Raw genomic sequence first — 14,131 nt, 5'->3', positions numbered from 1 at the left:
TTCTGTTAGTTTGGACTTTTTGTGCTTCACCACCTTCTGCCTGAGTTTATCATTTGTTGTCATGCTCACACATTATGTTCAGCTGTTCACTCATTAATTTACTTATTATCACGTGTATATATGTCACGAGGTGACAAAGTTGAAGCGGAACTAAGTCCCGCTGAAGTTGTGTTCCACCCGGGACTGTGCCACTGTAACACCGGGCCGGTATCAGCTGCATCTGTCACCATAGCAACAGCGGTTAATGACAGATTAATATCAGGTGCGAGGGATTACGCTGGGATCTGTGATGAGGCTGTGTAGGCAAATGAAGCACATAAAAAGGAAAGTGAAGAGAAGGGCACGGGGAGAGGTGAGGCGTGCAGTACGTGAGCGGCCGCGGTCGCGGCGGGAGGCCGCGGGAGAGAGACAGACGAGAGAGACAGATGAGAGAGACAGATGAGAGAGCCAGAGAGAACTTCGGCTGGATTGCGGGCGGAGGCTTTGGTGCACTGTGGGTCTGTTGAGTTGCAGTTTTATTGTGGAAATGAGCACGAGTGAAACCTTACAGTGTGTGGTGGAAATGTGAGTGTGGGAATTGTTTCTGCTGTTCACTCGCAATCACAGCTGTCTATTCCTCCCTCTGTCTGAGTCCAGTGAAGAGCCTGCTAATGCTTGAGGAGCCTGCTAATGCTGTGAGTTACACGTGTCTATTCCTCCCTCTGTCTGAGTCCAGTGAAGAGCCTGCTAATGCTGTAAGAGCCTGCTAATGCTGTGAGTTACACGTGTCTATTCCTCCCTCTGTCTGAGTCCAGTGAAGAGCCTGCTAATGCTGTGAGTTACACGTGTCTATTCCTCCCTCTGTCTGAGTCCAGTGAAGAGCCTGCTAATGCTGTGAGTTACACGTGTCTGTTCCTCCCTCTGTCTGAGTCCAGTGAAGAGCCTGCTAATGCTGTGCCGAGAAACGCGAAGAGCTCGCTGAAGAAGAGAACGCGGAAGCTGTGAATTATGTTCATTTCTCTCTCTGTCTGAAGGTGCTGAGAAACGCGAAGAGAACGCTGAAGAAGAGAACGCGGAAGCTGTGGATTATGTCCATTCCTCTCTCTGTCTGAAGGTGCTGAGAAACGCGAAGAGAACGCTGAAGAGAACGCGGAAGCTGTGAATTATGTTCATTCCTCTCTCTGTCTGAAGGTGCTGAGAAACGCGAAGAGCTCGCTGAAGAAGAGAATGCGGAAGCTGTGGATTATGTCCATTCCTCTCTCTGTCCGAAGGTGCTGAGAAACGCGAAGAGAACGCTGAAGAAGAGAACGTGGAAGCTGTGGATTATGTCCATTCCTCTCTCTGTCTGAAGGTGCTGAGAAACGCGAAGAGAACGCTGAAGAGAACGCGGAAGCTGTGGATTATGTTCATTCCTCTCTCTGTCTGAAGGTGCTGAGAAACGCGAAGAGAACGCTGAAGAAGAGAATGCGGAAGCTGTGGATTATGTCCATTCCTCTCTCTGTCTGAAGGTGCTGAGAAACGCAAAGAGAACGCTGAAGAAGAGAACGCGGAAGCTGTGGATTATGTCCATTCCTCTCTCTGTCTGAAGGTGCTGAGAAACGCGAAGAGCTCGCTGAAGAAGAGAATGCGGAAGCTGTGGATATTGTCCATTCCTCTCTCTGTCTGAAGGTGCTGAGAAACGCGAAGAGCTCGCTGAAGAAGAGAATGCGGAAGCTGTGGATATTGTCCATTCCTCTCTCTGTCCAAAGGTGCTGAGAAATGCGAAGAGATGCATGAAGAGATAACCTGAACTGAAGAGACTTTTAAGCTTGTTTTATTATTTAATAAAGAGTATATTTATTTTGAATTCTGTGTTCGCCATTTCCTTCGTGTCCACGGCCGGCTCCTCAGGGGCGGCACGCAAGCGAAGGGGTGGGCGGCCCGCTGGCGCTCCACCCCGACCTGTGACATATATGTTCGGTTCTGTTTGAGTTTAGTTGTACGGTGTCATCAGTGGATCCTGTGGATTATCCTGTGGATTTATTAAATATTACCTTTTTTCCTTTATCTTCATCTTCGTGTGTTTATACAACCACCCACATGACAGTCTTCCAATAGTCTTTGTTTGATAGTCTTTGTCTTTACAACTGCGATTTTTTTTTTCTTTTTACAGTGTAGCTATGCTATTGTTCAAAAGATTAGGGTCAGTAAGACCTTTTTTTTTATTTATTTTTTTAAGAAATCTCCTTTTTCCAACGCTGCATTTATTTAATCAAAAATGCTGTAAAATGGTAATTGTCACAGTTATGTTCAGTTTGTCTTAGTTATCATGCACTTTTTGTTTGTTTTCATTCATTCTCATGTGTTCTTTTGTTTGACTTTCCCGCCACTCCTTTGTTACCATGGTCACCGTCATTATGAGTTTGATTGGTTCAGCTGTGTTGTATTTGTCATCTTGTTTGAGTTCCTATTTAAACGTACAAACGACACCATTGTCACCATTTTTCCTGTGTACAAACGACACCATTGTCAAAACCAGGTCGTGGAAGAAACCGGCATCATATCGTGTTTTTAATCCACAAACATCTAACTATAGCAATGTTATGGGTATTAAAGATCAAGGTTACGTGACGATGCCTCGGGTTGAAGAGACGCTCGCGAGCTATCTCTCTCCCAAGCCCAGACATCTCCTGTACCATTTCTAGGGGTCCTCACTACGGTAGTGGACCCCAAGCAGGCTCAGTCCGAGAAGATGGCGGTTCGGCATCAAGATGTCGTTCTGTCCCACATAAAGATGCTGGGGTTGAGGCTCAACACTTGAGGCTTGAGGACCACTTTTCTAGGTGTGGTATGGGATTCAACAACAATGCGGGCACAATTGTCACCTGCATGTATTACTTCGATTGGCAGCTGCGTCCAGCATAATAACTTTTGGCCTTCTGAACATGAAACCCCTGCAGTGGTGGCTCTGGACCAAGGGGTTTTCTCCAAGGGGAAATCCGTGGCGATGCCTACGTGCCTTAGTCATATGGAAGAAACCTTGGTTCCTCGCCCAAGGCCCAGTGCTGGGGGCTTCTTGTCGTTGCGTAACGCTAACAACGGATACTTCCCTCACAGGTTGGGGGACGATCATGAGTGGTCGTCTAGTCTATGGCAGGACTATCTACTTTATTGGCACATAAATCGGCTAGAAATGATGGCTGTGTTTTGATCTCTCAAGCACTTCCTGCCAGTCTTGAGAGGTCACCATGTGCTTGTCCGCACGGACAACACATCGGTGGTCTCTTATATCAACCATCAGGGGGGTCTGAGATCACGTCACCTATGCAAACTGGCTCATCAGATCCTCATATGGGCCCAGGGGAAATTACTGTCTCTCAGGGAAGTATATATTCCGGGGCATCTAAATCAGGGAGCGGATATCCTGTTGAGGCAGGGGCTGAGGCCCGGGGAATGGAGACTCCACCCCGATGTGGTGAAGCTCCTTTGGGAGAAATTCGTTTAAGCTCAAGTCGACCTTTTCGCATCTTCAGATACAACTAATTGTCCCATATGGTTCTCTCTCAGGCACCCAGCTCCTCTAGGACTGGATGCGATGTAGCCTCGGCCACACCTGTACGGTTTTCCTCCAATATCCATGCTTCCGGGAGTTCTGGAGAGGGTTCGCCAGGAAGGGGCCAGTCTGTTACTAGTAGCCCCATACTGGCCGGCCTGAGTTTGGTTCTCGGACCTGGTGTCCCTTCTAGACGGCTCTCCGATGGAGATTCCGATCAGGAGGGACCTACTGTCCCAAGCAGGGGGCACGATTTATCACCCTCGCCCGGAGTTGTGGAAACTGTGGGCTTGGCCCCTGAGGGGGCCCAGCTCATAGAATCAGGTCTCTCGACCAACCATACTCCAATCCAGAGCTCCCTCCATGAGAAGACTGTATGCACTGAAATGGAAACTATTCTCTGCTTAGTGCGGAAAACGCCAACTGAATCCTGTTAACTGCCCTGTTGGTACAGTACTCGATTATCGGCAAGAACGTTTTTCTGAGGGGTTATCTCCTTCCACCTTAAAGGTGTATGTGGCGGCTATATCTGCTTACCACACTCCTCTGGGTGGTGCATCATTGGGGACATATCCTCTCATTTCTCGTTTTCTCCGTGGCACCTTGAGGCTGAGGCCTGCACTGCACACTAGAGCACCGGCTTGGGATTTGGCCGTTGTATTGGAAGGCCTGATTTTTGCTCCCTTCGAGCCCATTGAAGAGGTTTCAAAAAAGTTCCTTACACTAAAAACCTTTCTTTATTTCTACCTGCTATTTCTTCTATCAAGAGAATTGGAGATTTGCAAGCCTTATCGGTTGCTCCTTCGTGCTTAGAATTTGCACCTGGTATGGTGAAAGCCTTTCTTCCCCCTAGGCCGGGTTATATTCCTAAGGTCCCTACTAATATTGTGGGCCCGATAGTGCTGCAGGCCTTCTGTCCTCCACCTTTTAATACACCAGATCAGGAAAAATCTGCTGTGCTCTGTGCTTTGGATGCCTACGTACACAGAGCTGCCCTGTGTCGTAAATCGGATCAACTATTCGTCTGTTTCAGGTCACCAAGAAAAGGTTACCCTGCATCCAAGCAGAGGATGAGCAAGTGGGTAGTCGAGGCTATCTCACTTGCTTATGAAGCGGCTGGTCAGCCTTCACCTTTTTCTGTCCAGGCCCATTCTACCAGGAGTATGGCTGCCTCAAAGGCTTTATTATTGGGGATTTTCCTTCATGACATCTGTGATGCGGCAGGCTGGTTCTCACCGCATACATTTGTTAGATTTTATGACTTGGATCTAGGCTCCACTCCAGGGTCTAGGGTGCTTGCTTCTTTGTGTCCGCAATGATTTCACACAGAACAGGCATTTGCTATTATGGCGTTGTGGGAATAGTGTTCGCACAGCGTCTCGATGCAGCTCGAATTCCCTTGAAAAGGAACATCTCAGGTAACGTATGTCACCCTGGTTCCCTGAAGAGGGACCAAGATGATGCGTCACTCTGCCATACTCCCTGCATGCCTGTGATCGACTTGCTTCGGCCTATCAGAAGCTAGCGCATACTGCTTTATAGTCTATGATGTCACACCATTGGACTGATTAGACACGTGCTTCACAACGCAATCACCCAGGGGCATTCCCACAGCGTCTCGACGCAGCGCCTCGTTCCCTCTTCAGGGAACCAGGGTTACATACGTAACCTGAGATGTTTTCTATTTTAATTTAGAATAATTAATTCCTATAATTCCTCATTTATCCTGTGATGTTAAAGTTGACTTTTCAGCATCATCACTTTGGTCTTCAGTGTCACATGATCCTTCAGAAATCATTCCAGTATGCTGATTTTCTTAATAAACATTTCTTACCATTATCGTTGAAATAGTACAGCTTAATATTTTTTGTAGAAATTGTGAAAAGCCCTATTTTATTGTTCAAAATTCTTCTTTAGCCCATTTTATAATGCTGAACCTAAGTTTGTATGTAAATGTTCATATGTAAAGACTGAAAGTTAATGGATAAAGATGAATAGAAAAATATATTATGAGATTACTGTTATGGTTACCATGATTAACTAATTGTAAAACACAATGATTATAGCATTCTATTTAAGTCTACCCCCTTGCTGTTTTCTTCTTCTTCAGATAAGCAGTGTAACCAATCACTGATGTGTCCTTTTTGGGTTTGCATGAAAGAGCACAGTGAATAGCACATTACAATGACCAAATCTGTCCTCCTATGAATCAGTATCTATCAAATTCCCCTCTCCATATTCCAAACTTTGATTTAGGTAGGCGCATTGGCCCATGCGATATTCCCTGTCTGTGGATATTCAGGGGTAATATGTCCCATCTGTTCTCCCTCCCACCCTGTAAGCCACCACCTGTAATGGCGGAGCTCTCAAGGTCAACAGCACAGTACTGCAGCTATTAATCACAGGACATAGAGGAGGTGCCCACCACAACACACAAACACACATACATAGACACAAGTGAGTCCCACTGTAATCAGAAACACTGCTCTCTGACCTCTGAATCTCCACTTTACGCAAACAATTAAAAATAATGTGTTCCGTACAGTGTAATTACAGATGGGTAGACAGGAAGCAGAGAGAGAGAGAGAGAGAGAGAGAGAGAGAGAGAGAGAGAGAGAGAGAGAGAGAGAGAGAGAGAGAGAGAGAGAGAGAGCGAGCGAGCTCATATGTTGGCAAAGTTAAAGGCTTTGGATTATATTATTAAGGCATATAATATAAACCCATAATTTATTACACCCCCCTCTGGAATACTTCATTTTGACTGGTTAACCACGGCACTGAACTGCATAGGCTATTTCACCACTGTCAATGCTATTTTAATATCACTCAGCAGTTTCCCTCATTTCACCCCAAAGTTATTATATCATTGATGCCATTATAAATCAAAGCAGTTACTTACCGACGCTAGTGAAAAGGGTCTCAGTGGACTTCAGTATTAATTTAATGGATAGCATAAACATTTGCTAGACATTGATCCTTCAGAAATCATTCTAATATGATGATTTGGTGCTCAATATTATTATCTTATTATTTGTATTGAAAACAGTTGTGCTGCTGCTATATATTTTTGTGGAAACCATGATACATGTTTTTAGGGCTGTTTGATGAATGTCGAAAAGAACAGCATTTATTTAAAATATATATTTTTTGAAACAAAGTCTTTACTATCACTTTTGATCAATTGAATATGCCCTTGCTGAATGAAAGTATTTATTTATCTATTTTTTATGGTTGTCTATGTCTTAATGGGCTGTTTTCCTTGGCAGAACAATCAAGTAATAGTAATTGTTTTTATTCTTAAAAAATACAATTAATTGATTCAGTCTGATTAATGAAAACATTGATCAATCCAATTTCTGAATGAATAGTTCAATCCAATTTGTGAACTGATTTGACCACCAATTCAAGAACTAGCTCAGAAGAACAGCTTGTTCACAGATCAAATTGATTTGGTTCTCCAGTTCAGTTTACTGATTTAATAATCTGGTCACAGTAGTTATGAAGATTTTCAGCAAATACCTTGATATTGTAAGGCTTCAGAAGACGCAGAATACAGCACATGAGTCAGATGATCTTTTATGGTTTTCTTTTTTATCTTTCTTTCTTTCTTGACAGACATTGTCACTGTGAAATGGCCTTGTATGGAAATGACCAGTTTGAAGAATCTTCAAAATGTCTTCTTTTGTGTTCCATCATTTTTTGTTTACTGCATACAGGTTTGGTACAACAATGACAAAATAATATTTTTTGAGTTAATTATTCCTTTAACCAGCAAATTAATTATTTTAAAAACAAGTTTAAAAATATATATATATATTGTCCATGTGGTCTGCTACAACTTGCATCCTTGATTAGACTTGCTTCACAAGTAAAAGGGATTTGCATTGATTATAAAGTCATGATGACTGTTGATCCCTCATATTCCACATGACTACTATGTTTCCTGGGGTTTAAAGGAAAAGTCTTTGCTAAAGGCATCAATAACCAATTTGAAGTTCCTGAAATGACGCTGTTGATAGAAATTGCCTTACATTTTCTGCTTTTATAAGGTCAACCCAATAAAAAAAGCAATAACATTTGAGCAAATTAGCAAAATAATCAGTGCTCAGGCTATTATTCGTTTGTCCAATAATCGAATCCACAGTGGGAGACAGCAGAGAGAAAATGAAAGAGGTGATCAGCATCTGCGTTATTTCAGTGGAATGGAGAAGAAGATCACTATTACCTTCCCGAAATGGGAATCGCAAAGATAGCCCCACTTCAAACGCGGGTGGATTGAGGGGCGGCTGAGCAGGTGTTGAAAACGCTGTGGTCACATTCTGTGACCTTGCCTTAAAAGACACACACATACTCACAAACATTTTGACAGAAGTAGAAAGGCTGAGGTTTTCGGTTTGCTGCATGATTGCTTTGTAATGGAACCGATTTCCAATCTGTTTGCGTTGACTGCTGTAAACGTTTAAGTCATTCACTAATTTGTATTCATGCAATGGTTTGTTACAGTCCTTGAATTTGATTGGTTGCAGCATTATTTTGCTGATATAGGGTGAATTAGAAAAGGAACTGAACATCCCTATGCATCGCTACTCACTCAAAAGGACAAAGTCCTTGAAGTGGGAACTCTGGAAGGAGCAGGTAGAGTCCTATGAAACTTATTTAAACTTTAAAATATTTTTCATGGGCGACGAAAATGTGCAACAAAACCACTTGAATAATTCAACTTTGGGGTTAGTAACATTTATTAATTCATTCATTCATTCATTCATTTGAAAGAAATAAATTACTTTTATTCAGCTAGGATGCACTAGATTGATGATCACAAGTGACACTAAAGACTTTTGAATTGTTGCTTTTATATATACATTTCAAATAAATGTTGTTCTTTTGACCTTTCTGTTCATCAAAGATTACTGATTTAAAAATAAATAAATAAAAAAAAAAATTATCACAGTTTCCACAAAAATATATTAACTGTATCCAACATTGACAACAAGAGGTATGTTTCTTGAGCTGCAAATCAGCATCTTAGAATGATTTCTGAAGGATCATGTGAGACTGAAGACTGGATTGCTGCTGAAAATTCAGCTTAGCCATCAAAGAAATAATTACATTTTTGAAATATATTATAATACTATATATTATAATTATAATTCTACAAGCCATCTAGCTTTAAAATGAATCGTGAAGACTTGCCACACTGGGTCATGTGATCATAAACAGTAAATGACTTCCTTTTAAAGGGACCATTTTATGTACAGTAGTGTACTGCCCTACAAAGCAAAAAGGCAGTAACTGCATTTTTGGTCAAAAATGAGTTATTATCATTTTCATGACATTCAAGGCATCGTTTGTTATGTGACAAAACATCTTATCTCAAATGTGTGTCGTTTTGGAGAAAAATGGTAATAGCTTTTGGAGAATCTGTAGTTACTGCCTTTTTCCTTGGTATTGTGCCACGTTTTTGGTAAGTAATACAAAGCAAATTTACAAAGCAAGAATACAGTAACTGCAAAATAGGGGTAAAATATTAAAATTAAATATGAGGATTGATATATACAAAGAATAAGCTAATATTAAGTAACAAAACAGCCACATGTCCAATAATCTACCTACAACTACTTAGGCTGGATGACAGAATAACTTTAAAGTCATTTTTCTCAGTTCTGCACTCTGCGTAGTTACTGCCTTTTTGCTTTGTAGGGCAGTGTAGGCCTTGTGGGAGGGCAGTTCCTAAGGGGTTAAACTATACTCTCCTTGTAGTGAATGACATCCCGGATCACTAAAGACCTGAGGTATGCATTTAAGGGTTAATACAGTAACTACATGTAATGTGTAACAAGGGCACTGTAAAATAAAATGTTACCATATTGATTTATTGTTCATTTAACTGGTAAAAGCAATGTTAATCAAGCACATTCAATGGTTTGGTCATGCTGATACTTGTAACAACAGCACTCTTGCTAGCAATATTGTTTAAATAAACCTGTTTTTAAATGTTCTGTTTCTTTAGATATTAACAACCAAAATCTCGTTCAGAATCAGCTGCCGTTGACTCACGGCTTATCTCTATGAGACAGTAATGATATATAGGGATGTGGGAGCACTAAATTAGGCGCACAATGAGCAGCAATGGCTTGGCCCTCATTTTCTTGCACCGCTGCATGGTGATCGCAAAAAGATGATCCACAAAAATCACCCATTACAGAGGATTGTGTAGCTCCTTATTGTGAGAAAATGGAATGTGCCTGGACACATATGTGAAGGCTGGACTCCTTACGGTGAAAATGGGATTTGTCAGTGTTGAGGGAATAGATATATTCATCATCGCTGGCTGACTGTCACAGTCTCGTTGGGGTGTTGAAACACATATTAGGGTGTAACAGGCCGAGCCAGCTTCACGTGTGAGCCGCGGAAACATTGAGAATTATGAGTATAGGCCGATAATAAGTTCTTAGTTCTCCCTGCTGCCAAAATGGTAATCCAGAATTGGGATAATTTTGTTTTGTTTTGTGAACTAACAAGCTTTGCACTATTTTTGGACGTCTTGCTTTTCACTCTGTATGTGAGTGATTTGTCTTTTGTGTTGCCACTGCCACCATCTACAAAATTTTCCCAAACTCTAATAAGCGTTTGAGGAATTGGAGATTGGATGTCATAAAACATGTTACAATAATATTTGTGTAGATCAAATAGCCCTAAAGGTCCATTCACACCATGGATGATAACTATAATGATAAATAATTGTAAAGTCTAAAGCTTATAAAGATTTAATAATCACTTTAAGCTTCATTTGGGAGTCACACTTGTGTTGTTTGTGGTCAAAAGTGACAGAACACCTGAAATGTAACTTTTTTTTTGTTTTTTAATTTCTGTAAAATCAGTGTAGTATATTTATGTTCAATAACATTTTGTATTTTGAGAGAATTGTACTAATTAATATTAATGCGATAATTATGATAAATTGTTTCCCAGTGAAGATATAATTTTCTATTATTTTTCAAAGCTGTATTTCATGTTAAAATAGAGACAAGGCCTTTAAAATCTAATTTTTGAAGGCAGAGTAGTGTCATCTGGTGGGAGTAAATAAAAGAAAAACATATGTAATGCCATGGTATGTAACCTCTAGATTCCTTTATTTAAAAAGAGGCTTGTAAATTCCATAGTTGTTTTTAGACATAAAAACGTACTTTTAGGTTTTGGATATATGTGTCTATTTTGCACTCTTGATGTTTATGAGTGTCACCCCTTCACTGAGCCTTTTTTCTGCATCGTGGCTGATTTGCAGATTGTATAAAAATTGCTCTCTTGTTTAATATTTCTTCTATTATTTCTTATGGCTGTCATTTCTGACCGCAAACAACACACATTTGACAGTTATTTTATTTTTATTTATTTTTTCACAACCATTTAGCTTTTTCTTTTTTGTGGTCGCATAGCGACTGTGGTCACATAGCAACTCACCAAGTTCCGTACCATTCCGATGAAGTGCACACCACGACTATAACTTTATATTCATAAATTAGTTTTTATTTATTCATAATTTGTATACTTTTCTTTTTCTTTTCTTTTTTTATAATATTTTTTTTTCCTTTTTTTAAATCGTTATGAATTAAAGGGATGTGTTATTTTCCTGTGTTGTGTTTGGACTTTTAGGTTACTTCCTATCCCAAGTGCCATGTTTGTAGTTCTTGTAGTTTTTTAGTAGATTAGTCTTCATTGTTCCCAGGTGTGTCTTGTTAGCCAATTAGAGCTCCTGCCCTTGTGTTTCCCCTGTTCCTGTCAGTCGATGTTTTCTGTATGGTTGGTTGATGGTACCGGTGCTCATTCCTTGTTTTCCCTGGGTCTTTTTTTTTTTTTTTTTTTTTTGTTCAATAAACCCCTTGCACTTAGATTCTCTCTATGCCTGCCATCTCTTCCAGATTATAGGATGAAGCTTGAGCCTATGCTCAACTTTTATTATAAATGTTCAGGTAGACATAAATCTGCCTAAATCTGCATAAAACACATTTCTTGCCATCAAAATGCATTATAATGAGACATGTTTCTATCTTCAAATTATTTAATTTGCCACAAATCCGTTTGCCATTCTTCTCTGCCTTCTCTATCCTTGGAAAAAAATAACTAAATCTTCTCAGCGTATAGCAAAAAGAGCGGCGCCTGTCAACAGAAAATAAACAATTCAGTGATTTGCTCCAGGAACGAATGGTAGATGAGTAATACCACTGGAGCGAACCATTTCCTCTGCCCTGCCTCTGTGTAATTAGATTGTGATTGTACCACAAGTGCGATGCCCAAAGGAACCAAGTCGTCAAATCAATTGTGCTGTCCTCGTTCATAGCCATTTTTGTTAGCTTTCTTTGGATGAATAATTGAAACATCTTGAAAGCGACAAAAGGCTTTGGGCAGAGGTACCTGCTAAGCTTGTTCCGCTCTTATTGAGTGATGAATTGATTTTTGTGAATAGGTGAAAATGTAGCCTTCCTGGGAGGTCTCATTTCAATTTGGCAATGCATGCTCCTTAGTCAATGCAACAGTATAGGGACACAATAACCATGTCATTACATGCTCTTTGATCAGAAAATAGTGCGGTACATTTTTCCAATTCTTTACAAGGAGTTGAAATAGAAAAAGATAAGGAGAGGACTGGTGTCTTATGAATTTTAATTTTATTTAATGAGATTGATTAAAGCGTCACAAGTGTGTTGTACTAAAAGCTCCTTTCTAAACAAATAGGACATATTATAGTGTTGTCTTTCATTGATGAGATACGTTACATTTGATTTTCGTTATGTAAAAAAATTGAGAGCACGAGACCATGATTAAAAAGGTTTCTATAAACTATTTATTTATTATTTTATGTATGCATGTATGCTTTACTTTTATTTATTTTTTTATTAGTATATATCGCTTAACTTTTGAGTGAAAGGGTGAATGGATATATTAAAATTAATTTTAGTGTTGTTGTTTTTTTGTATGTTTCATTTTATTTTGTTTTATTTATTATTATATATTTTTCTTTGGAACAACACACTTTAGCTTTGCAACACTCCCCAGCTTCACAAATGTGCTTATTTGATTAATTACATATAAATAGTGCAGAATCTTGTATATTTAATTTAATGCATTTTTTGTCATTTTTTTTTTAAATCCCAAAACTTTATTTCCAAGTTGAAATTATTGGATTTTGAATGAATAGATTTTTACTGTGGAATTTTAGGCCCCTCTATATAGAGAAGATGAGTGAATAGAATAGAATAGAATAGAATAGAATAGAATAGAATAGAATAGAATAGAATAGAATAGAATAGAATAGAATAGAAACACAGATAACATCATAAGGACAAAATGGACTTGGAGCAGAAAATTCAACATCAGTCCATACTGGCATGGGGGTTTCAGACTTCATTTAGTGTTTAATTTATTTCAATTTGTCACACATTAAAATCAGTCTAAAGTACCTCACTACCTAAGAAAAACCGACAGGGCCATGAAGTTAAACAGCATAGAGTGTGTGAGAGAAGAGTTCATACACCGTAAAAATCCTTCATCATGACACAGCTGTATGAGCGAAAAAGCAATCACACCGTGCATTTCAATAATGCTTAATCAAATCTGATTAACAAATGACCAGGTGGTGAAACAAATGAAGGGCAGAATGTTCTTTTAGTGTGTTTAGTATATGAATGCAAATACCTTCTGTGGCTTTTCACAGATTGCCCATTCTGTGCTTTGGATTTCAGAATTTCCTTTAATCATTTGTGGGGAGTCAGTATTTTGCTTTTGAATTCATAAAATTTTCCAGCTTAGTTTTCTTAATCTGATATTCACCTTACAATACTTTTAGAACATGCATCAAAAGAATTTAAAATGACCAGACTTATATATTTCTCTTAAAAGGGGTAGTCATTTACTCATCTTCATGTCATCCCAAACCCATAAGACTTTCGATCATCTTTAAACCTTGAGAGATTTCTGAGTTTTCTGGACCACCATTGAAAATCCACCAGAACTTTCACTCTGTCACACAAAGTTCATCCAGATATCACCAAAGTTATCCATATAAATTGAGCGTTTGAGCTCCTGTTGACCATATATGATGTGCTCTATGTTTGTGCGTTGATCAATGTTGTGAATAAAAAGCCTAAATTAAATCTGTTCATCATAAAGCGATTGCATCTCTTTTTGAAGAAAGTCTTGGTGGAACGGACCTTCAATGGAGGGACAGAAATATCTCAGGTTTCATTAAAAATATTTTCGTTTCTGTTTTTAAGATAAAGTAAATGGGCTTGAAACAATATGAGTAATTTTCATTTTTGAACTTCAAAAATAAAAAGAGGCAATCTGCAATGTTTGCTACAATTTGTTCATAATGTACTAGACAGAACGGGCAGATGTGGCTTGCCGCTTACTACATTTACAGAGGAACTTTTTAAAAAGTTTGAATGAACCCACAGACATTTTGAGAAGAACAAAACAACAAAAAACATGCATTTGATGAGAGGACATATATACCCTCTTCAGAATTCCATAAAAAGAAATGTATTTTCTTCCAAAGCAAAGAATCAAAAAACTCTCAACAGATGATGAATGACTAGATAAGACTATTAAATGCTAGACTGC

Source organism: Squalius cephalus (genome assembly GCF_949319135.1).
Source record: "Squalius cephalus genome assembly, chromosome: 2".
Lineage (NCBI taxonomy): Eukaryota > Metazoa > Chordata > Actinopteri > Cypriniformes > Leuciscidae > Squalius > Squalius cephalus.
This window is presented reverse-complemented; position numbering follows the sequence as displayed.